This window comes from Pseudophryne corroboree, chromosome 3, assembly GCF_028390025.1.
Source record: "Pseudophryne corroboree isolate aPseCor3 chromosome 3, aPseCor3.hap2, whole genome shotgun sequence".
Lineage (NCBI taxonomy): Eukaryota > Metazoa > Chordata > Amphibia > Anura > Myobatrachidae > Pseudophryne > Pseudophryne corroboree.
The window spans coordinates 147,845,198-147,870,982 of record NC_086446.1 but is presented as its reverse complement, the minus strand read 5'-3'; the positions used below and the strand labels follow the sequence as shown (position 1 = coordinate 147,870,982).

At 49.6% G+C, this 25,785-nt stretch overlaps 1 protein-coding gene across 1 annotated transcript in view; it reads right to left on the bottom strand.

Moving 5' to 3' along the window:
* LOC135054967 (zinc finger protein 260-like) overlaps positions 1–24,855 on the bottom strand; it is a 162,930-nt gene extending 138,075 nt beyond the window's left edge. Inside the window, exon 1 of the mRNA XM_063958476.1 lies at positions 24,770–24,855. The gene's annotated coding sequence lies outside the window, so the exon portion shown is untranslated. The remainder of the gene's footprint in view (positions 1–24,769) is intronic.
* Positions 24,856–25,785: the final 930 nt, after the last annotated feature.

The following is a 25,785-nucleotide window of genomic DNA, read 5'->3' as shown; positions in this document are numbered from 1 at the left end:
TCATCTGGGAAGGGAAAAGCCACCAAGACCCTCTTGGGAATCTGGAATTTCTTTTCCGGAGTTTCCCATGCCTTTTCAAAGATAGCATTCAATTCTCTGGATGCCGGGTAGGTGAGGGGGGGTGGCTTCTTAATATCCGTAAAGAAGGCCTCCTCCACCTGTTCCGGAGCTGTGTCCGAAATGTGTAAAACATCCCTAACAGCCTCAATCATCAACTGCACCCCCTTGTAAAGTGATGCCGTCCCCCTCTACTCATCCCCATCACCGTCTGCAGCGTCAGAGTTGGTGTCCGTGTCATCCTGCATAATTGCCAGTGCACGTTTATGAGAATGTACCGCAGGGGACCCCGAGGAGGCAGAATCAGACCATACCACCATAGAGGACTGGAGGACCTGAGTGGCATGCTCAGTCCTAGCAACCCTATCAGAAATCTGAGAAATAGTCCCACTCAGAGAGACTAACCATTCTGGCTGTCTAGCTGAGATCTGCGCTAAAACAGTGCAATCCTGATTACATGGAATGGAGTTTTCCTGGGAAGACAAATCCTCTGCAGCATATGAAACATTGTCCCTAGACATGTTGTCACACACCCTCAAACACCCCACAAACACACAGGGTATTATTTAGACATAGTTTCCCTCCCAAGAATGGCAGAGAAACACAGAGATTGGAGCCAACCCACACACAGCGCTATCAAAGGTATAGGGAGTCCCAAACCAGCGCTGACTGTGTCCCTTAATAGGCGACACAGCCTGTATACAGCCTCCCCCCCCCCCCTTCTACAACCCCCTTGGTACCGTACAGATAACTGGAGATTGCTCTGGAGGGATCTGGATCCCCTTGGTAGAAAGTGCAGGCAGGAAAAATAGCGCTGAGCGCTGCTGGGTCCGCTCTGAGAAGCTCCGCCCCCTCAATGGCGCTGTCTTCCCGCTCACTGAAAGATTATACTGACCGGAGGAGTTGTGCTGGCCTGGATCCGCAGACCCCGACAGACTTGCAGTGGACAGTGTAGGGTCCAGCGCTGGCCCAGGGCGCCCCTCCCAGCGCTGCACCGCAGTACCGCTGAGCCATCCAGGAGTGCGGTTGAGACCGCGCTCCTTACACTCTGGCCGTCTTCTTCACACTGTCCCCCCCGCTTGCAAGAGGGGACAGTGACTCACTCGCCACATCTTCAGCTCCCTGAGGGGGTGGCGGCCGGCTGCCGGGGTGAGCGTTCCCCTGCGGCGGGGCGCGATCAGACCCCCCTGAAGCTTAACGTTTAGTCAGCGGGAGCAGTGGCTCAAGACCCTGCAGGGCAGACACTACTCCCCCCCTTCAGTTCCTCGCTGCATGGAGGCTGTCACCAGCAGCCTCCCTGTAAAATAAAACACTCTGAAAAGAAATAAAAAACTTTTTTCCCCAAGAGAACTCTGTAGAGCTCCCCTAGCTGTGACCGGGTACATTTTCTAATCTGAGTCTGGTAGGAGGGGCATAGAGGGAGGAGCCAGCCCACACTATTAAACTCTTAAAGTGCCAATGGCTCCTGGTGGACCCGTCTATACCCCATGGTACTAATATGGACCCCAGCATCCTCTAGGACAGAGGTTCTCAAACTCGGTCCACAGTGCATGTTTTGCAGGTAACCCAGCAGGTGCACAGGTGTATTAATTACTCACTGACACGTTTTAAAAGGTCCACAGGTGGAGCTAATTATTTCACTTGCGATTCTGTGAGGAGACCTGCAAAACATGCACTGTGTGGGCCCCCGAGGACCGGGTTTGAGAACCTCTGCTCTAGGACGTAAGAGAAAATAAGAATTTACTCACAGGTAATTCTATTTCTCGTAGTCCGTAGTGGATGCTGGGTACTCCGTAAGGACCATGGGGAATAGACGGGCTCTGCAGGAGACTGGGCACTCTTAAAAGAAAGATTAGGTACTACATCTGGTGTGCACTGGCTCCTCCCTCTATGCCCCTCCTCCAGACCTCAGTTAGGGAAACTGTGCCCGGAAGAGCCGACATTACTAGGAAAGGATTTGGAATCCAGGGTAAGACTCATACCAGCCACACCAATCACACCGTACAACTTGTGATAACTATACCCAGTTAACAGTATGAACAATAATTGAGCCTCATTTAACAGATGGCTCATAACAATAACCCTTTAGATAAGCAATAACTATATACATGTATTGCAGAAAGTCCGCACTTGGGACGGGCTCCCAGCATCCACTACGGACTACGAGAAATAGAATTACCGGTGAGAAAATTCTTATTTTCTCTGACGTCCTAGTGGATGCTGGGTACTCCGTAAGGACCATGGGGATTATACCAAAGCTCCCAAACGGGCGGGAGAGTGCAGATGACTCTGCAGCACCGAATGAGCAAACTTAAGGTCCTCCTCAGCCAGGGTATCAAACTTGTAGAATCTTGCAAAAGTGTTTGAACCCAACCAAGTAGCAGCTCGGCAGAGTTGTAAAGCCGAGACCCCTCGGGCAGCCGCCCAAGAAGAGCCCACCTTCCTCGTGGAATGGGCATTTACTGATTTAGGATTCGGCAGTCCAGCCGCAGAATGTGCAAGCTGAATCGTGCTACAGATCCAGCGAGCAATAGTCTGCTTTGAAGCAGGAGCACCCAGCTTGCATGCAGGATAAATAGCGAGTCAGTTTTTCTGACTCTAGCCGTCCTGGAAACATAGATTTTCAGGGCCCGGACTACGTCCAGCAACTTGGAATCCTCCAAGTCCCGAGTAGCCGCAGGCACCACAATAGGTTGGGCAAATGAAACGCTGATATCACCTTAGTAAGAAATTGGGGACGAGTCCTCAATTCTGCCCTGTCCATATGGAAAATCAGATATGGGCTTTTACACGACAAAGCCGCCAATTCTGACACACGCCTGGCCGAAGCTAAGGCTAACAGCATGACCACCTTCCACATGAGATATTTTAGCTCCACGGTCTTAAGTGGCTCAAACCAATGTGATTTTAGGAAATCCAACACAACGTTGAGATCCCAAGGTGCCACTGGTGGCACAAAAGGGGCTGAATATGCAGCACTTCCTTAACAAACGTCTGAACTTCAGGCAGAGAAGCCAGTTCTTTTTGAAAGAAAATAGACAGGGCCGAAATCTGGACTTTAATGGATCCCAATTTTAGGCCCATAGTCACTCCTGACTGTAGGAAGTGCAGAAATCGATCCAGCTAAAATTCCTCTGTTGGGGCCTTCCTGGCCTCACACCAAGCAACATATTTTCGCCATATGCGGTGATAATGTTTTGCCGTCACATCCTTCCTAGCTTTTATCAACGTAGGAATGACTTAATCTGGAATGCCCTTCTCCATTAGGATCCGGCGTTCAACCACCATGCCGTCAAACGCAGCCGCGGTAAGTCTTGGTACAGACAGGGCCCCTGCAGGTCCTGTCGGAGCGGCAGAGGCCATGGGTCCTCTGAGATCATTTCTTGAAGTTCCGGGTACCAAGTTCTTCTTGGCCAGTCCAGAACGATGAGTATACTACTCTTTTTCTTATTATCCTCAGTACCTTGGGTATGAGAGGAAGAGGAGGGAACACATAAACCGACTGGTACACCCACGGTGTCACTAGAGCGTCCACAGCTATCGCCTGAGGGTCCCTTGACCTGGCGCAATATCTTTTTAGCTTTTTGTTGAGGCGGGACGCCATCATGTCCACCTGTGGCCTTTCCCAACGATTTACAATCAGCTTGAAGACTTCTGGATGAAGTCCCCACTCTCCCGGGTGGAGGTCGTGTCTGCTAAGGAAGTCTGCTTCCCAGTTGTCCACTCCCGCAATGAACACTGCTGACAGTGCTAGCACGTGATTCTCCGCACATCGAAGAATCCTTGTGGCTTCTGCCATTGCCATCCTGCTTCTTGTGCCGCCCTGTCTGTTTACATGGGCGACCGCCGGGATGTTGTCTGACTGAATCAGCACCGGTTGGTTTTGAAGCAGGGGTTCTGCTTGACTCAGGGCATTGTAAATGGCCCTTAGTTCCAGAATATTTATGTGTAGGGAAGACTCCTGACTCGACCACTGGCCTTGGAAGTTTCTTCCCTGAATGACTGCCCCCCAACCTCGGAGGCTCGCATCCGTGGTCACCAAGACCCAGTCCTGTATGCCGAATCTGCGGCCCTCGAGAAGATGAGCACTCTGCAGCCACCACAGTAGAGACACCCTGGCCCTCGGGGACATGGTGATCAACCGATGCATCTGAAGATGCGATCCGGACCACTTGTCCACCAGATCCCACTGGAAGATCCTTGCATGGAACCTGCCGAAGGGAATTGCTTCGTAAGAAGCTACCATCTTTCCCAGGACTCGCGTGCAGTGATGCACCGACACCTGTTTTGGTTTCAGGAGGTCCCTGACCAGAGATGATAATTCCTGGGCCTTCTCCTCCGGGAGAAACACCTTCTTCTGTTCTGTGTCCAGAATCATGCCCAAGAACAGCAGACGCGTCGTAGGAATTAGCTGCGACTTTGGGATATTCAGAATCCAGCCGTGCTGTTGTAGCACTTCCCGAGATAGTGCTACGCTGACTAACAACTGCTCCTTGGACCTCGCCTTTATAAGGAGATCGTCCAAGTATGGGATAATTATAACTGTCTTCTTTCGAAGGAGTATCATCATTTCGGCCATTACCTTGGTAAATACCCTCGGTGCCGTGGACAGACCAAACGGCAACGTCTGGAATTGGTAATGACAGTCTTGTACCACAAACCTGAGGTACTCCTGGTGAGGTGGGTAAATGGGGATATGTAGGTAAGCATCCTTGATGTCCAGCGACACCATAAAATCCCCCTCTTCCAGGCTTGCAATAACCGCCCTGAGCGATTCCATTTTGAACTTGAACTTCCTTATATAAGTGTTCAAGGATTTCAAATTTAGAATGGGTCTCACCGAACCGTCTGGTTACGGTACCACAAACATTGTGGAATAGTAACCCCGTCCCTGTTGAAGGAGGGGAACTTTGATTATCACCTGCTGAAGGTACAGCTTGTGAATAGCCGCCAGTACTACCTCCCTTTCCCTGGGAGCAGCTGGCAAGGCTGATTTGAGGTAAAGGCGAGGGGGAGTCGCCTCGAACTCCAGCTCTTATCCCTGAGAAACCACTTGTAGAACCCAGAGATCCACCTGTGAGCGAAGCCACTGGTCGCTGAAGTTCCGGAGACGCGCCCCCCACCGCACCTGGCTCCACCTGTGGAGCCCCAGCGTCATGCGGTGGACTTAGTGGAAACAGGGGAAGATTTTTGTTCCTGGGAACTGGCTGTCTGGTGCAGCTTTTCCCCTCTACCCCTGCCTCTGGGCAGAAAGGACGCGCCTCTGGCCCGCTTGCCTTTCTGAGGCCGAAAGGACTGTACCTGATAATACGGTGCTTTCTTCGGCTGTGAGGGAATCTGAGGTAAAAAAGTCGACTTCCCAGCTGTTGCTGTGGAAACGAGGTCCGAGAGACCATCCCCAAACAATTCCTCACCCTTATAAGGCAAAACCTCCATGTGCCTTTTAGAATCAGCATCACCTGTCCACTGCCGAGTCCATAACACCCTCCTGGCAGAAATGGACATTGCATTAATTCTAGATGCCAACCGGCAAATGTCCCTCTGTGCATCCCTCATATATAAGACAACATCTTTTATATGCTCTATGGTTAGCAAAATAGTATCCGTGTCGAGGAAAATAAGAATTTACTTACCGATAATTCTATTTCTCGGAGTCCGTAGTGGATGCTGGGGTTCCTGAAAGGACCATGGGGAATAGCGGCTCCGCAGGAGACAGGGCACAAAAAGTAAAGCTTTCCGATCAGGTGGTGTGCACTGGCTCCTCCCCCTATGACCCTCCTCCAGACTCCAGTTAGGTACTGTGCCCGGACGAGCGTACACAATAAGGGAGGAATTTTGAATCCCGGGTAAGACTCATACCAGCCACACCAATCACACTGTACAACCTGTGATCTGAACCCAGTTAACAGTATGATAACAGCGGAGCCTCTGAAAAGATGGCTCACAACAACAATAACCCGATTTAGTTAGCAATAACTATGTACAAGTATTGCAGATAATCCGCACTTGGGATGGGCGCCCAGCATCCACTACGGACTCCGAGAAATAGAATTATCGGTAAGTAAATTCTTATTTTCTCTATCGTCCTTGTGGATGCTGGGGTTCCTGAAAGGACCATGGGGATTATACCAAAGCTCCCAAACGGGCGGGAGAGTGCGGATGACTCTGCAGCACCGAATGAGAGAACTCCAGGTCCTCTTTTGCCAGGGTATCAAATTTGTAGAATTTTACAAACGTGTTCTCCCCCGACCACGTAGCTGCTCGGCAAAGTTGTAATGCCGAGACCCCTCGGGCAGCCGCCCAAGATGAGCCCACCTTCCTTGTGGAATGGGCCTTAACAGATTTAGACTGTGGCAGGCCTGCCACAGAATGTGCAAGTTGAATTGTGCTACCAATCCCACGAGCAATCGACTGCTTAGAAGCAGAAGCACCCAGCATTGTTGGGTGCATACAGGATAAACAGCAAGTCAGATTTCCTGACTCCAGCCAACCTGGAAACTATATTTTCAGGGCCCTGATAACATCCAGCAACTTGGAGTCCTCCAAGTCCCTAGTAGCCGCAGGTACCACAATAAGCTGGTTCAGGTGAAACGCTGACACCACCTTAAGGAGAAACTGGGGACGAGTCCGCAGCTTTGCTCTGTCCGAATGGACAATCAGATATGGCTTTGAGATAAAGCCGCCAATTCTGACACTCGCCTGGCCGAGGCCAGGACCAACAGCATGGTCATTTTCCATGTGAGATATATCAAATCCACAGATTTGAGTTGTTTAAACCAATGTGATTTTTTAGGAATCCCAAAACTACGTTGAGATCGCCCAGTGCCACTGGAGACATCAAAGGGGCTGTATATGCAGTACTCCCTTAACAACTTCTGGACTTCAGGAACTGAAGCCAATTTCTTTCTGGAAGAAAATCAACAGGCCGAAATTTGAACCTTAATGGACCCAATTTGAGACCCATAGACACTCCTGTTTGCAGGAAATGTAGAAATTAACCTAGTTGAAATTCTTCCGTGGAGCCTTCCTGGACTCACACCCTGGCACATATTTTCACCTAAGTGGTGATAATGTTGTGCGGTCACCTCCTTCCTGGCTCTGACCAGGGTAGGGATGACCTCTTCCGGAATGCCTCTTTCCCTTAGGATCCGGCGTTCACCCGCCTTGGCGTCAACGCAGCTGCGGTAAGTCCCGGAACAGACACGGTTCTTGCCGAATCAAGACCCTTCTTAGTATCTCTTGAAGTTCCGGGAACCAAGTCCTTCTTGGCCAAACCGGAGCCACGAGTATAGTTCTTACTCCTCTCCTTCCTATCATTTTCAATACATTGGGTATGAAAAGCAGAGGATGGAACACATACACCGACTGGTACACCGACGGTGTTACCAGAGCGTCCCAGCTATTGCCTGAGTGTCTCTTGACCTGGCGCTTCAGGTGGGACGCCATCATAACCACCTTTGGTCTTTCCCAACGGTTTACAATCATGTGGAAACTTCCAGATTAAGTTTCCACTTTTCCGGGTGGAATTCATTTATGCTGAGGAAATCTTCCCAGTTGCCCACTCCCGGAATGAACACTGCTGACAGTGTTATCACATGATTTTCCGCCCAGCGAAGAATCCTTGCTGTCATTGCCCTCCTGCTTCTTGTGTCGCCCCGTCTGATAACGTGGGCGACCGCCATGATGATGTCCTACTGGATCAGCACCGGTTGACTTTGAAGCAGGAGTCTTCCTAGGCTCAGAGCATTGTAAATTGCCCTTAGCTCCAGTATATTCATGTGGAGAGAAGTCTCCAGACTTGACCACACTTCCTTGGAAATTTTTTCCCTGTGTGACTACTCCCCAGCCTCTCAGGCTGGTATCCGTGGTCCCCAGAACACAGTCCTGAATGCTGAGTGTGCTGCCCTCTAAAAGATGAGCACTCTGCAGCCCCCACAGAAGAGACACCCTTGTCCTTGGAGACAGGATTATCCGCTGATGCATCTGAAAATGCGATCCGGACCATTCGTCCAGCAAATCCCCTGAGATCTGCCGAATGGAATCGCTTCGTAAGAAGCCACCATTTTTCCCAGGACTCCTGTGCATTGATGCACTGATACTTGGCCTGGTTTTAGGAGGTTTCTGACTAGGTCGAATAACTCCTTGGCTTTTTCCTCCCGGAGGAACACCTTTTTCTGGACTATGCCCAGAATCATTCCTAGGAACAGCAGACGTATCGTCGGAAAACAGCTGCGATTCTTGGAATATTTAGAATCCAGTCGTGCTGTCGTAGAACTACTTTAGATAGTGCTCTTCCGACCTCCAACTGTTCTCTGGAACTTGCCCTTTTCAGGATATCGTCCAAGTAAGGGATAATTTAGATGCCTTTTTTCTTTGAAGAAACATCTTTTCGGCCATTACCTTGGTAAAAGGCCCGGGGTGCCGTGGATAATTCAAACGGCATCGTCTGAAACTGATATTGACAGTTCTGTACCACGAACCAGAGGTACCCTTGTTGAGAAGGGCCAATTTGGACATGGAGGTAATCCTTGATGTCCAGGGACACCATATAGTCCCCTTTTTTCCGGTTCGCTATCACTGCTCTGAGTGACTCCATCTCGATTTGAACCTTTTATGTAAGTGTTCAAAGATTTCAGTTTAGACTATGTCTCACCAAGCCGTCTGGCGTCAGTACCACAATATAGTGTGGAAAAATAATACCCTTTTCCTTGTTGTAGGAGGGGTACTTTGATTATCACCTGCTGGATATACAGCTTGTGAATTGTTTCCAATGCTGCCTCCCTGTCGGAGGGAGCCGTTGGTAAAGCAGACTTCAGAAACCTGCGAGGAGAAGATGTCTCGACTCTCCAATCTGTACCCCTGGGATAATACTTGTACTATCTAGGGGTCAACCTGCGAGTGATCCCACTGCGCGCTGAGACTCTTGAGACTACCCCCCCACCTTGAGTCCGCTTGCATGGCCCCAGCGTCATGCTGAGGACTTGGCAGACGCGGTGGAGGGCTTCTTTTCCTGGGAAGGGGCTGCCTGCTGCAGTCTACTTCCCTTACCTCTATGTCTGGGCAGATATGACTGGCCTTTTGCCTGCATGCCCTCATGGGAAAGGAAGGATTGAGGCTGAAAAGACGGTGTCTTTTTCAGCTGAGATGTAACTTGGGGTAAAAAGGTTGGATTTCCCAGCTGTTGCCGTGGTCCCCAGGTCCGATGGACCGACCCCAACTAACTCCTTCCCTTTATACGGCAATACTTCCATGTGCCGTATGGGATCTGTATCACCTGACCACTGTCGTGTCCATGACATCTTCTGGGTGATATGGACAACGTACTTATCTTGATGCCAGAGAGCATATATCCCTCTGTGCATCTCACGTACATATATATAGAATGCATCCTATTAAATGCTCTATATGAATAAAATATTTTCAGTCAGGGAATCCGACCAAGCCAACCCAGCACTGCATCTCCAGGCTGATGGCGATCGCTGGTCGCAGTATAACCACCGTATGTGTGTATATACTTTTTAGGATATCTTTCCAGCTTCCTATCAGCTGGCTCCTTGAGGGCGGCCGTATCTGGAGACGGTAACGCCACTTGATAAGCGTGTGAGCGCCTTATCACCCTAAGGGGTGTTTCCCAACGCGCCCTAATTTCTGGCGGGAAAGGGTATAACGCCAATATTTGCTATCGGGGTAACCCCACGCATCATCACACACTTCATTTTATTTTATCTGATTCAGGAAAAACTACAGGTAGTTTTTTCACTCCCACATAATACCCTTTTTTGTGGTACTTGTAGTATCAGAAATATGCAACACCTCCTTCATTGCCCTTAACGTGTGGCCCTAATGAGAAATACGTTTGTTTATTCACCGTCGACACTGGATTCAGTGTCCGTGTCTGTGTCTGTGTCGACCGACTGAGGTAAATGGGCGTTTTTAACGCCCCTGACGGTGTTTCTGAGACGCCTGGACCGGTACTAATAGTTTGTCGGCCGTCTCACGTCGTCAACCGACCTTGCAGCGTGTTGACATTCTCACGTAATTCCCTAAATAAGCCATCCATTCCGGTGTCGACTCCCTAGAGAGTGACATCACCATTACAGGCAATTTCTCCGCCTCCTCACCAACATCGTCCTCATACATGTCGACACACACGTACCGACACACAGCACACACACCGGGAATGCTCTGACAGAGGACAGGACCCACACTAGCCCTTTGGGGAGACAGAGGGAGAGTTTGCCAGCACACACCAAAACGCTATAATTATATAGGGACAACCTTATATAAGTGTTTTCCCTTATAGCATCTTTATATATATCTCAATATCGCCAAAATCAGTGCCCCCCCTCTCTGTTTTAACCCTGTTTCTGTAGTGCAGTGCAGGGGAGAGCCTGGGAGCCTTCTCTCCAGGCTTTCTGTGAGAGAAAATGGCGCTGTGTGCTGAGGAGATAGGCCCCGCCCCTTTTTCGGCGGGCTCGTCTCCCGCTATTTAGTGAATCTTGGCAGGGGTTAAATATCTCCATATAGCCTCTGGGGGCTATATGTGAGGTATTTTTCGCCAAAAAAGGTTTTCATTTGCCTCCCAGGGCGCCCCCCTCCCAGCGCCCTGCACCCTCAGTGACTGCCGTGTGAAGTGTGCTGAGAGGAAAATGGCGCACAGCTGCAGTGCTGTGCGCTACCTTTAGAAGACTGCAGGAGTCTTCAGCCGCCGATTCTGGACCTCTTCTTACTTCAGCATCTGCAAGGGGGCCGGCGGCGCGGCTCCGGTGACCATCCAGGCTGTACCTGTGATCGTCCCTCTGGAGCTGATGTCCAGTAGCCAAGAAGCCAATCCATCCTGCACGCAGGTGAGTTCACTCCTTCTCCCCTAAGTCCCTCGTTGCAGTGATCCTGTTGCCAGCAGGACTCACTGTAAAGTAAAAAACCTAAGCTAAACTTTCTCTAAGCAGCTCTTTAGGAGAGCCACCTAGATTGCACCCTTCTCGGCCGGGCACAAAAATCTAACTGGAGTCTGGAGGAGGGTCATAGGGGGAGGAGCCAGTGCACACCACCTGATCGGAAAGCTTTACTTTTTGTGCCCTGTCTCCTGCGGAGCCGCTATTCCCCATGGTCCTTTCAGGAACCCCAGCATCCACAAGGACGATAGAGAAATCAATGTTATCTGACAGGGTATCGGACCAAGCTGCTGCAGCACTACACATCCATGCTGAAGCAATTGCAGGTCTCAGTATAGTACCTGAGTGTGTATACACAGACTTCAGGATAGCCTCCTGCTTTCTATCTGCAGGTTCCTTTAAGGCGGCCGTATCCTGAGACGGCAGTGCCACCTTTTTTGATAAGCGTGTGAGCGCTTTGTCCACCCTAGGGGATGTTTCCCAACGTAACCTGTCCGTTGGCGGGAAAGGGCACGCCATCAGTAACCTCTTAGAAATCACTAATTTCTTATCTGGGGAACACCACGCTTCTTCACACAATTCATTTAACTCATCAGCTGGGGGAAAAGTCACTGGCTGCTTTTTCTCCCCAAACATAATACCCTTTTTAGTGGTAACCGGGTTAATATCAGAAATGTGCAACACATTCTTCTTTGCCGTAATCATGTATCGGATGGCCCTTGTGGACTGTATATTTGTCTCATCCTCGTCTACACTGGAGTCAGACTCCGTGTCGACATCTGTGTCTGCCATCTGAGGTAGCTGGCGTTTTTGAGCCCCTGATGGCCTCTGAGACGCCTGGGCAGGCGCGGGCTGAGAAGCCGGCTGTCCCAAAGCTGTTACGTCATCGAACCTTTTATGCAAGGAGTTGACACTGTCGGTTAATACCTTCCACATATCCACCCACGCTGGTGTCGGCCCCGCAGGGGGAGACATCACACTTATCGGCTCCTGCTCCGCCTCCACGTAAGCCTCCTCATCAAACATGTCGACACAGCCATACCGACACACCGCACACACACAGGGAATGCTCTGACAGAGGACAGGACCCCACAAAGTCCTTTGGGGAGACAGAGAGAGAGTATGCCAGCACACACCACAGCGCTATATAATACAGGGATGTACACTATACTGAGTGATTTTTCCCCTATAGCTGCTTATTATACACAGTTTGCGCCTAAATTTATGTGCCCCCCCTCTCTTTTTTACCCTTGAAGTCTGGAAACGGCAGGGGAGAATCTGGGGAGCATCCTTCCAGCGGAGCTGTGAAGAGAAAATGGCGCTGGTGTGCTGAGGAAGATAGCCCCGCCCCATCCGCGGCGGGCTTCTCCCGTGTTTTTTAATAAGAATTTACTTACCGATAATTCTATTTCTCGGAGTCCGTAGTGGATGCTGGGGTTCCTGAAAGGACCATGGGGAATAGCGGCTCCGCAGGAGACAGGGCACAAAAAAGTAAAGCTTTACTAGGTCAGGTGGTGTGCACTGGCTCCTCCCCCTATGACCCTCCTCCAGACTCCAGTTAGGTACTGTGCCCGGACGAGCATCCACAATAAGGGAGGCATTTTGAATCCCGGGTAAGACTCATACCAGCCACACCAATCACACCGTACAACTTGTGATCTAAACCCAGTTAACAGTATGACAACAGAAAGGGCCTCTTAAAGATAGCTCCTTAACAATAACCCGAATTAGTTAACAATAACTATGTACAAGTATTGCAGATAATCCGCACTTGGGATGGGCGCCCAGCATCCACTACGGACTCCGAGAAATAGAATTATCGGTAAGTAAATTCTTATTTTCTCTATCGTCCTAAGTGGATGCTGGGGTTCCTGAAAGGACCATGGGGATTATACCAAAGCTCCCAAACGGGCGGGAGAGTGCGGATGACTCTGCAGCACCGAATGAGAGAACTCCAGGTCCTCCTTTGCCAGGGTATCAAATTTGTAAAATTTTACAAACGTGTTCTCCCCCGACCACGTAGCTGCTCGGCAGAGTTGTAATGCCGAGACCCCTCGGGCAGCCGCCCAAGATGAGCCCACCTTCCTTGTGGAGTGGGCTTTTACAGTTTTAGGCTGTGGCAGGCCTGCCACAGAATGTGCAAGTTGAATTGTGTTACAAATCCAACGAGCAATCGACTGCTTAGAAGCAGGTGCGCCCAACTTGTTGGGTGCATACAATATAAACAGCGAGTCAGATTTTCTGACTCCAGCCGTCCTTGCAATGTATATTTTTAAGGCTCTGACAACGTCCAACAACTTGGAGTCCTCCAAGTCGCTAGTGGCCGCAGGCACCACAATAGGTTGGTTCAGATGAAATGCTGATACCACTTTAGGGAGAAAATGCGGACGAGTCCGCAGTTCTGCCCTATCCGAATGGAAGATTAGATAAGGACTTTTATAAGATAAAGCCGCCAATTCAGATACTCTCCTGGCAGAGGCCAGGGCTAGTAACATAGTCACTTTCAATGTGAGATATTTCAAATCCACCTTTTTCAATGGTTCAAACCAATGGGATTTGAGGAAATCTAAAACTACATTTAGATCCCACGGTGCCACCGGAGGCACCACAGGAGGCTGTATATGCAGTACTCCCTTGACAAAAGTCTGGACCTCAGGGACAGAGGCCAATTCTTTTTGGAAGAATATTGACAGGGCCGAAATTTGAACCTTAATGGATCCCAATTTGAGACCCATAGATAATCCTGATTGCAGGAAATGTAGGAAACGACCCAGTTGGAATTCCTCCGTCGGAACCCTCCGATCCTCGCACCACGCTACATATTTTCGCCAAATGCGGTGATAATGTTTCACGGTGACTTCCTTCCGTGCCTTAATCAAGGTAGGAATGACTTCTTCTGGAATGCCTTTCCCTTTTAGGATCTGGCGTTCAACCGCCATGCCGTCAAACGCAGCCGCGGTAAGTCTTGAAAAAGACAGGGACCCTGCTGTAGCAGGTCCCTTCTCAGAGGTAGAGGCCACGGTTCGTCCGTGAGCATCTCTTGAAGTTCCGGATACCAAGTCCTTCTCGGCCAATCCGGAACCACTAGTATTGTTCTTACTCTTCTTTGCCGTATGATCTTCAATACCTTTGGTATGAGCGGCAGAGGAGGAAACACATACACTGACTGGTACACCCAAGGAGTTACCAGTGCGTCCACAGCTATTGCCTGTGGATCTCTTGACCTGGCGCAATATTTGTCCAGTTTCTTGTTGAGGCGAGACGCCATCATGTCTACAATTGGTCTTTCCCAACGGTCTATTAACATGTTGAAGACTTCTGGATGTAGACCCCACTCTCCCGGATGAAGATCGTGTCTGCTGAGGAAGTCTGCTTCCCAGTTGTCCACGCCCGGGATGAACACTGCTGACAGTGCTATCACGTGATTCTCCGCCCAGCGAAGAATCTTGGCAGCTTCTGCCATTGCACTCCTGCTTCTTGTGCCGCCCTGCCTGTTTACATGGGCGACCGCCGTGATGTTGTCCGACTGAATCAACACCGGCTTTCCTTGCAGGAGAAGTTCCGCCTGGCTTAGAGCATTGTAGATTGCTCTTAGTTCCAGAATGTTTATGTGAAGAGACTTTTCCAGACTCGTCCATACTCCCTGGAAGTTTCTTCCTTGTGTGACTGCTCCCCAGCCTCTCAGGCTGGCGTCCGTGGTCACCAGGATCCAATCCTGAATGCCGAATCTGCGGCCTTCTAATAGGTGAGCCTTCTGCAACCACCACAGAAGTGACACCCTTGTCTTTGGTGACAGGGTTATTCGCAGGTGCATCTGCAGATGCGACCCTGACCATTTGTCCAACAGATCCCTTTGGAATATTCTTGCATGGAATCTGCCGAATGGAATTGCTTCGTAAGAAGCCACCATTTTTCCCAGGACTCTTGTGCATTGATGTACTGACACTTTTCCTGGTTTTAGGAGGTTCCTGACCAGATCGGATAACTCCTTGGCTTTTTCCTCTGGAAGGAAAACCTTTTTCTGAACCGTGTCCAGAATCATTCCTAGGAACAGCAGACGAGTTGTCGGGATTAAATGGGATTTTGGAATATTCAGAATCCACCCGTGTTGTCTTAGCACCTCTTGAGATAGTGCTAAAGCTGTCTCCAGCTGTTCTCTGGACCTTGCCCTTATTAGGAGATCGTCCAAGTATGGGATAACTAATACGCCTTTTCTTCGAAGAAGAATCATCATCTCGGCCATTACCTTGGTAAAGACCCGAGGCGCCGTGGACAATCCGAACGGCAGCGTCTGAAACTGATAGTGACAGTTTTGAACAATGAACCTGAGGTACCCCTGGTGTGCGGGGTAAATCGGAACGTGTAGATACGCATCCTTGATGTCCAAGGATACCATAAAGTCCCCTTCTTCCAGGTTCGCTATCACTGCTCTGAGTGACTCCATCTTGAACTTGAACTTTTTTATGTAGAGGTTCAAGGACTTCGGATTTAGAATAGGCCTTACCGAGCCATCCGGCTTCGGTACCACAAATAGAGTGGAATAATACCCCTTTCCTTGTTGTAATAGGGGTACTTTGACTATCACCTGCTGAGCGTACAGCTTGTGAATGGCTTCCAACACCCTCTCCCTTTCGGAAGAGACGGTTGGTAAGGCAGACTTCAGGAAACGATGAGGAGGATCCGTCTCTAATTCCAACCTGTACCCCTGAGATATTATCTGCAGGATCCAGGGGTCTACCTGCGAGTGAGCCCACTGCGCGCTGTAATTTTTGAGACGGCCCCCCACTGTCCCCGAGTCCGCTTGAGAGGCCCCAGCGTCATGCTGAGGTTTTTGCAGGAGCCGGGGAGGGCTTCTGTTCCTGGGAAGGAGCTGCCTGTTGGTGTCTCTTCCCTCTTCCTCTGCCTCGTGGCAGGTACGACAAGCCCTTTGCTCTCTTATTTTTGTAGGAGCGAAAAGGCTGCGGTTGAAAGGTCGGTGCCTTTCTCTGTTGGGGAGTGACTTGAGGTAAAAAAGTGGATTTCCCGGCAGTAGCCGTGGCCACCAAGTCTGATAGACCAACTCCAAATAACTCCTCCCCTTTATACGGCAAAACCTCCATGTGACGTTTTGAATCCGCATCGCCTGTCCACTGTCGTGTCCATAAGGCTCTTCTGGCTGAAATGGACATAGCACTCACCCGAGATGCCAGTGTGCAAATATCCCTCTGTGCATCACGCATATAGATAAATGCATCCTTTATTTGTTCTAACGACAGTAAAACATTGTCCCTATCTAGGGTATCAATATTTTCAATCAGGGATTCTGACCAAACTACTCCAGCACTGCACATCCAGGCAGTTGCTATAGCTGGTCGTAGTATAACACCTGCATGTGTGTATATATTCTTTTGAATAACTTCCATCTTTCTATCTGATGGATCCTTAAGTGCGGCCGTCTCAGGAGAGGGTAACGCCACTTGTTTGGATAAGCGTGTGAGCGCCTTGTCCACCTTAGGGGGTGTTTCCCAGCGCGCCCTAACCTCTGGCGGGAAAGGGTATAATGCCAATAACTTTTTTGAAATTATCAACTTTTTATCAGGAGCAACCCACGCTTCATCACACACGTCATTTAATTCTTCTGATTCAGGAAAAACTGTTTGTAGTTTTTTCACACCATACATAATACCCTGTTTTACGGTATCTGTAGTATCAGCTAAATGTAACGTCTCCTTCATTGCCAAAATCATATAACGTGTGGCCCTACTGGAAAATACGTTTGAATTTCTACCGTCGTCACTGGAATCAGTGCCCGTGTCTGGGTCTGTGTCGACCGACTGAGGCAAAGGGCGTTTTACAGCCCCTGACGGTGTTTGAGGCGCCTGGACAGGCATTAATTGATTGTCCGGCCGCCTCATGTCCTCAACTGACTGTTTAAGGGAAGATAATCACGTAATTCCACAAATAAAGGCATCCATTCTGGTGTCGACCCCCTGGGGGGTGACATCTGCATATTTGGCAATTGCTCCGCCTCCACACCAATATCGTCCTCATACATGTCGACACCACGTACCGACACACACCGCAAACTCACAGGGAATGCTCTAATGAAGACAGGACCCACTAGCCCTTTTGGGGAGACAGAGGGAGAGTCTGCCAGCACACACCACAAAGCGCTATATATACAAGGGATATCCTTATATTAAGTGCTCCCTTATAGCTGCTTTAATATATATATATATAGCCATTTATGTGCCCCCCCTCTCTGTTTTACCCTGTTTCTGTAGTGCAGTGCAGGGGAGAGACCTGGGAGCCGTTCTGACCAGCGGAGCTGTGACAGAAAATGGCGCCGTGTGCTGAGGAGATAGGCCCCGCCCCTTTTTCGGCGGGTTCTTCTCCCGCTATTTTTCCAGTCAGGCAGGGGTTAAATATCTCCATATAGCCCCTATGGGCTATATGTGAGGTATTTTTAGCCTTGTATAAGGTTTATATTTGCCTCTCAGAGCGCCCCCCCCCAGCGCTCTGCACCCTCAGTGACTGCCCAGTGAAGTGTGCTGAGAGGAAAATGGCGCACAGCTGCAGTGCTGTGCGCTACCTTATGAAGACTGAGGAGTCTTCAGCCGCCGGTTTCCGGACCTCTTCACGCTTCAGCATCTGCAAGGGGGTCGGCGGCGCGGCTCCGGGACCGGACTCCACGGCTGGGCCTGTGTTCGATCCCTCTGGAGCTAATGGTGTCCAGTAGCCAAGCAGCAAATCCACTCTGCATGCAGGTGAGTTTACTACTTTCCCCCTAAGTCCCACGTTGCAGTGATCCTGTTGCCAGCAGGACTCACTGTAAAGAAAAAAACCTAAACTAAACTTTCTCTAAGCAGCTCTTTAGGAGAGCCACCTAGATTGCACCCTTCTCGTTCGGGCACAAAATCTAACTGGAGTCTGGAGGAGGGTCATAGGGGGAGGAGCCAGTGCACACCACCTGACCTAGTAAAGCTTTACTTTTTTGTGCCCTGTCTCCTGCGGAGCCGCTATTCCCCATGGTCCTTTCAGGAACCCCAGCATCCACTTAGGACGATAGAGAAAAATAGTTAATGGTGGGGGTTATTGCACATATACAGTTTATTAGACTGTATTATGTGCCTTTTTGCCAATAAGGTAATCTAATTGCTGCCAAGGGCACCCCCCCCCCCCCCCCCCAGCGCCCTGCACCCATCAGTGACCGGAGTGTGTGGTATGCTAAGGGAGCAATGGCGCACAGCTGCAGTGCTGTGTGCTACCTTAATGAAGACAGGAGTCTTCAGCCGCCGGTTTTCAACTCTCTTCAGTCTTCTGGCTCTGCGAGGGGGACGGCGGCGCGGCTCCAGGAACGGACGATCGAGGTCGGGCCCTGTGTTCGATCCCTCTGGAGCTAATGGTGTCCAGTAGCCTTAGAAGCACAAGCTAGCTGCAAGCAGGTAGGTTTGCTTCTCTCCCCTCAGTCTCACGTAGCAGTGAGTCTGTTGCCAGCAGATCTCACTGAAAATAAAAAAGCTAACAAATATTTTCTTTTCTAGGAAGCTCAGGAGAGCCCCTAGGGTGCATCCAGCTCTGGCCGGGCACAGATACTAACTGAGGTCTGGAGGAGGCACATAGAGGGAGGAGCCAGTGCACACCAGATGTAGTACCTAATCTTTCTTTTAAGAGTGCCCAGTCTCCTGCGGAGCCAGTCTATTTCCCATGGTCCTTACGGAGTACCCAGCATCCACTAGGACGTCAGAGAAATACCTATATCAGTTCATAAACCTGACACACTTAGCCCCCACAGGTTAGAGAATATAGGAGTAGCAAGCTGAGTGAAATACACGAGATGGCAGCCACGCAGCAGCAACATGCACACACACACATATATATAGTCACAAGTGAACAATGCAGAAATTATACTAAACCATAAAACTGCACTGGACTAGCAACACAAAGTAATACTATATAGTATAGCTATATATGTAAATAATAAGATTTTACTCACCGGTAAATCTAATTCTCGTAGTCCGAAGTGGATGCTGGGAACTCCGTAAGGACCACTGGGATTATACCAAAGCTCCCAAACGGGCGGGAGAGTGCGGATGACTCTGCAGCCCCGAATGAGCAAACTCAAGGTCCTCCTCAGCCAGGGTATCAAACTTGTAGACTCTTGCAAAAGTGTTTGAACCCGACCAAGTAGCAGCTCGGCAAAGTTGTAAAGCCGAGACCCCTCGGGCAGCCGCCCAAGAAGAGCCCACTTTCCTCGTGGAATGGGCTTTTACAGATTTAGGTTGCGGCAGTCCAGCCGCAGAATGTGAAAGTTGAATCGTGCTACAGATCCAGCGAGCAATAGTCTGCTTAGAAGCAGGAGCACCCAGCTTGCTGGGTGCATTCAGGATAAATAGCGAGTCAGTTTTCCTGACTTCAGCCGTCCTGGAAACATATATTTTCAGGGCCCTGACTACGTCCAGTAACTTGGAGTCCTCCAAGTCCCAAGTAGCCGCAGGCACCACAATAGGTTGGTTCACATGAAAAGCTGATACCACCTTAGGAAGAAATTGGGAATGAGTCCTCAATTCCGCCCTATCCATATGAAAAATCAGATAAGGGCTTTTGCATGACAAAGCCGCCAATTCTGATACACGCCAGGCCGACGCCAAGGCCAACAGCATGACCACTTTCCACGTGAGGTATTTTAGCTCTACGGATTTAAGTGGCTCAAACCAATGCGACATCAGGGAATCCAACACCACGTTGAGATCCCACGGTGCCACTGGAGGCACAAACGGGGGCTGAATATACAGCACTCCCTTAACAAAAGTCTGAACTTCAGGCAGTGAAGCCAGTTCTTTTTGGAAGAAAATATACAGAGCCGAAATCTGGACCTTAATGGAAACCAATTTTAGGCCCATAGTCACTCCTGACTGTAGGAAGTGCAGAAATCGACCCAGTTGAAATTCCTCCGTTGGGGCCTTCCTGGCCTCACACCAAGCAACATATTTTCGCCATATGTGGTGATAATGTTTTGCGGTCACATCTTTCCTAGCCTTAATCAGCGTAGGAATGACTTTCTCCGGAATGCTTTTTTCCTTTAGGATCCGGTGTTCAACCGCCATGCCGTCAAACGCAGCCGCGGCAAGTCTTGGAACAGACAGGGCCCCTGCTGCAGCAGGTCCTGTCTGAGCGGCAGAGGCCATGGGTCCTCTGAGATCACTTCATGAAGTTCTGGGTACCAAGCTCTTCTTGGCCAATCCGGAACCACGAGTATAGTTCTTACTCCTCTCCTTCTTATTATTCTCAGTACCTTGGGTATGAGAGGCAGAGAAAGGAACACATACACCGACTGATACACCCACGGTGTTACCAGAGCGTCCACAGCTATCGCCTGAGGGTCCTTGACCTGGCGCAATATCTTTTTAGCTTTCTGTTGAGGCGGGACGCCATCATGTCCACCTGTGGCTTTTCCCAAATGTGTACAATCATTTGGAAGACTCCTGGATGAAGTCCCCATTCTCCCGGGTGGAGGTCGTGCCTGCTGAGGAAGTCTGCTTCCCAGTTGTCCACTCCGGGAATGAACACTACTGACAGTGCTAACACCTGATTTTCCGCCCATCGGAAAATCCTTGTGGCTTCTGCCATCGCCATCCTGCTTCTTGTGCCGCCCTGTTGGTTTACATGGGCGACCGCCGTGATGTTGTCTGACTGGATCAGCACCGGCTGGTGTTGAAGCAGGGGTCTTGCCTGACTTAGGGCATTGTAAATGGCCCTTAGTTCCAGAATATTTATATGTAGGGAAGTCTCCTGACTCGACCATAGTCCTTGGAAGTTTCTTCCCTGTGTGACTGCCCCCCAGCCTCGAAGGCTGGCATCCGTGGTCACCAGGACCCAGTCCTGTATGCCGAATCTGCGGCCCTCTCGAAGATGAGCACTCTGCAGCCACCACAACAACGACACCCTGGCCCTTGGAGACAGGGTTATCAGCTGATGCATCCGAAGATGCGACCCGGACTACTTGTCCAACAGATCCCACTGGAAGATCCTTGCATGGAACCTTTTAGGAGGTCTCTGACTAGAGATGCCAACTCCTTGGCCTTCTCCTCCGGGAGAAACACTTTTTTCTGTTCTGTGTCCAGAACCATACCCAGGAACAGTAGACACATCGTAGGAACCAGCTGCGACTTTGGAATATTCAGAATCCAGCCGTGCTGTTGTAGCACTTCCCGAGATAGTGCTACTCCGACCAACAACTGCTCCCTGGACCCCGCCTTTATAAGGAGATCGTCCAAGTACGGGATAATTATAACTCCCTTTTTTCGAAGGAGTATCATCATTTCGGCCATTACCTTGGTAAATACCCCCGGTGCCGGGGACAGACCAACGGCAACGTCTGGAATTGGTAATGACAGTCCTGTACCACAATTTTGAGCTACTCCTGGTGAGGAGGGTAAATGGGGACATGCAGGTAAGCATCCTTGATGTCCAGTGATACCATGTAATCCCCTTCGTCCAGGTTTGCAATAACCGCCCTAAGCGATTCCATTTTGAACTTGAACCTTCGTATATAAGTGTTCAAGGATTTCAATTTTAGAATGGGTCACACCAAACCGTCTGGTTTCGGTACCACAAACATTGTGGAATAGTAACCCCGGCCTTGTTGAAGGAGGGGTACCTTGGTTATCACCTGCTGGAAGTACAGCTTGTGAATTTGCCGCCAGTACTACCTCCCTTTCTCTGAGGGCAGCAGGCAAGGCTGATTTGAGGTGAGGGGGAGTCGCCTCGAACTCCAGCTTGTATCCCTGTGATACTACTTGTAGAACCCAGGGATCCACCTGTGAGCGAGCCCACTGGTCGCTGAAGTTCCCGAGACGCGCCCCCACCGCACCTGGCTCCACCTGTAGAGCCCCAGCGTCATGCGGTGGACTCAGAGGAAGCGGGGGAAGATTTTTGATCCTGGGAACTGGCTGTCTGGTGCAGCTTTTCCCTCTTCGCTTGTCTCTGTGCAGAAAGGAAGCGCCTTTGACCCGCTTGCTTTTCTGAAGCCGAAAGGACTGTACCGGATAATACGGTGCTTTCTTAGGTTGTGAGGAAACCGGAGGTAAAAAAATTTCTTCCCAGCTGTTGCTGTGGATACGAGGTCCCAGAGACCATCCCCAAACAATTCCTCCCCCTTATAAGGCAGAATCTCCATGTGCCTTTTAAAATCAGCATCACCTGTCCACTGCCGGGTCCCTAATACCCTCCTGGCAGAATGGACATTGCCTTAATTCTGGATGCCAGCTGGCAAATATCCCCCTGTGCATCCCTCATATATAAGACGACGTCTTTACTATGCTCTATGGTTAGCCAAATAGTATCCCTGTCGAGGTAACAATCTGACAGGGTAACAGACCACGCTGCAGCAGCACTATCCATGCTGAGGCAATTTCAGGTCTCAGTATAGTACCTGAGTGTGTAAATACAGACTTCAGGATAGCCTCCTGCTTTTTATCAGCAGGCTCCTTCAAAGTGGCCGTATCCTAAGACGGCAGTGCCACCCTTTTTTTTACAAACGTGTGAGCGCCTTATCCACTTTAGGGGATATCTCCCCACGTGACCTATCCTCTGGCGGGAAAGGGTACGCCATCAGTAACTTTTTAGAAATTAACAGTTTCTTATCGGGGGAACCCACGCTTCTTCACACACTTCATTCACTCATCTGATGGGGGAACAAAACACTGGCTGCTTTTTCTCCCCAAACATAAAACCCTTTTTTAATGGTACTTGGGTTAATGTCAGAAATGTGTAACACATTTTTAATTGCCGAGATCATGTAACGGATGTTCCTAGTGGATTGTGTATTTGTCTCAACCTCGTCGACACTGGAGTCAGACTCCGTGACGACATCTGTGTCTGCAATCTGAGGTAGCGGGCGTTTTTGAGCCCCTGATGACCTTTGAGACGCCTGGGCAGGCGCGGGCTGAGAAGCCGGCTGTCCCACAGCTGTTACGTCATCCAACCTTTTATGTAAGGAGTTGACACTGTCGGTTAATACCTTCCACCTATCCATCCACTCTGGTGTCGGCCCCACAGAGGGCGACAAAACATTTATCGGCATCTGCTCCGCCTCCACATAACCTTCCTCCTCAAACATGTGGACACAGCCGTACCGACACACCGCACACACACAGGGAATGCTCTGACTGAGGACAGGACCCCACAAAGTCCTTTGGGGAGACAGAGAGAGAGTATGCCAGCACGCACCAGAGCGCTATATAATGCAGGGATTAACACTATAACTGAGTGATTTTTCCCAATAGCTGCTTGTATACACAATATTGCGCCTAAATTTAGTGCCCCCCCTCTCTTTTTAACCCTTTGAGCCTGAAAACTACAGGGGAGAGCCTGGGGAGCTGTCTTCCAGCTGCACTGTGAAGAAAAAATGGCGCCAATGTGCTGAGGGAGATAGCCCCGCCCCTTTTTCGGCTGACTTCTCCCGCTTTTTTATGGATCTCTGGCAGGGGTATTTTACACATATATAGCCTGTATGACTATATATTGTGTAGATTTGCCAGCCAAGGTGTTTAATATTGCTGCTCAGGGCGCCCCCCCCCCCCCCCCCAGCGCCCTGCTCCCATCAGTGACCGGAGTGTGAGGTGTGCATGAGGAGCAATGGCGCACAGCTGCAGTGCTGTGCGCTACCTTGGTGAAGACCAAAGTCTTCTGCCGACGATTTCCAGGACCGTCTTCTTGCTTCTGGCTCTGTAAGGGGGACGGCGGCGCGGCTCCGGGACCGGACGATCGAGGTCAGGCCCTGTGTTCGATCCCTCTGGAGCTAATGGTGTCCAGTAGCCTAAGAAGCCCAAGCTAGCTGCAAGCAGGTAGGTTCGCTTCTTCTCCCCTTAGTCCCTCGTAGCAGTGAGTCTGTTGCCAGCAGATCTCACTGAAAATAAAAAACCTAAAATATACTTTCTTTTTCTAGGAGCTCAGGAGAACCCCTAGTGTGCATCCAGCTCAGCCGGGCACAAGATTCTAACTGAGGTCTGGAGGAGGGTCATAGAGGGAGGAGCCAGTGCACACCAGGTAGTCCTAAAGATTTCTTTAGTTGTGCCCAGTCTCCTGCGGAGCCACTATTCCCCATGGTCCTTACGGAGTTCCCAGCATCCACTAGGACGTCAGAGAAAATATATATAACAAAACACAGTAGGTACTGGATGTATATCACAGGGTGTTTGTACCCCACAATCAGGGCCACATTATGCCACACAGTATCCCTTACACCTTACGTCACACACAGTAATGTCCCTTACACATTATGCCTCACACAGTAATGCCCTTAACACACTATGCCACACACACACAGCAATGCCCTTTACATTTTATGCCACATCTGGCGCTGGCTGTGATTCACAGCAGAAAGATATATACCAATATATTCAGTTATAGTGAGCACACTGAGCAAAAGATGTGTGGGTCCCAGGGATTTATAGGGTCCTCGTTCACGGTTTCAGGTCCCATCGCGATTTATAAATAACAAAAAACGTAGCCACTGCTCTCACCAACTGTTGTTGCCTCTACTCTGGCACAAAGACTTAAAAATATCTGATGCACAATACTGATAACAGTAGCACAGTAGAGGTAGGCAAGTATGCAGTAGAGGCAGTACATGCGCCCAACATACAAATATTCTACACATATTCTCTATTAAACATAGTGAAATGAAAATTAAAACGAGAGTACAAACTTGAATGGCTGCAGCACCACCTTTTACCTTGGCACAGCTCTGCAAGATGCTTCCTATGTGTTCCTGTTACTAATACTAACAACTGATATATCCATATATAGTAACAACCTGTAATAAATGTAAGTACCTGGTGTCACCCACAGTCAGATCAGAATTGTCTCCTTTCTTGCTTTTACAGTTACTTCTGTCTCTCAGGATGTTGTCAATTGAACATTTCCTGTCTGTGCGTTCCACCTGACTTCCTGGATGTGTGTTCCACCTGACTTCCTGGTTGTGCATTCCACCTAACTTCCGGGTTGTGCGTTCCAACTAACTTCCTGGTTGTGCGTTCCAACTTCATGGTTGTGCGTTCCACCAGATTTCCTCTTTGTTCACAAACATAGAACCTCTTTACTATATGTCTGTGTACAGTTTCTGCTTTAAATTAAACATGTAAATTATTACCATCTAATTGCCTGCTAGAGTTAACAGTATTACTTCAATATACAGTGTCCTCTATAGCAGAGGTTCTCAAACTCGGTCCTCACCTAGTGATATGCATCGGAAATTTTTCGGGTTTTGTGTTTTGGTTTTGGATTCGGTTCCACAGCAGTGTTTTGGATTCGGACGCGTTTTGGCAAAACCTCCCTGAAAATGTTTTGTCGGATTCGGGTGTGTTTTGGATTCGGGTGTTTTTTTTACAAAAAACCCGCAAAAACAGCTTAAATCATAGAATGTGGGGGACATTTTGATCCCATAGTATTATTAACCTCAATAACCATAATTTACACTCATTTTCAGTCTATTCTGAACACCTCACACCTCACAATATTATTTTTAGTCCTAAAATTTGCGCCGAGGCCGCTGGATGGCTAAGCTAAGCGACACAAGTGGCCGACACAAACACCTGGCCCATCTAGGAGTGGCACTGCAGTGTCAGACAGGATGGCACTTCAAAAAAATAGTCCCCAAACAGCACATGATGCAAAGAAAAAAAGAGGCGCACCAAGGTTGCCGTGTGACTAAGCTAAGCGACCCAAGTGGCCGACACAAACACCTGGCCCATCTAGGAGTGGCACTGCAGTGTCAGGCAGGATGGCACTTCAAAAAAATTGTCCCCAAACAGCACATGATGCAAAGAAAAAAAGAGGAGCAATGAGGTAG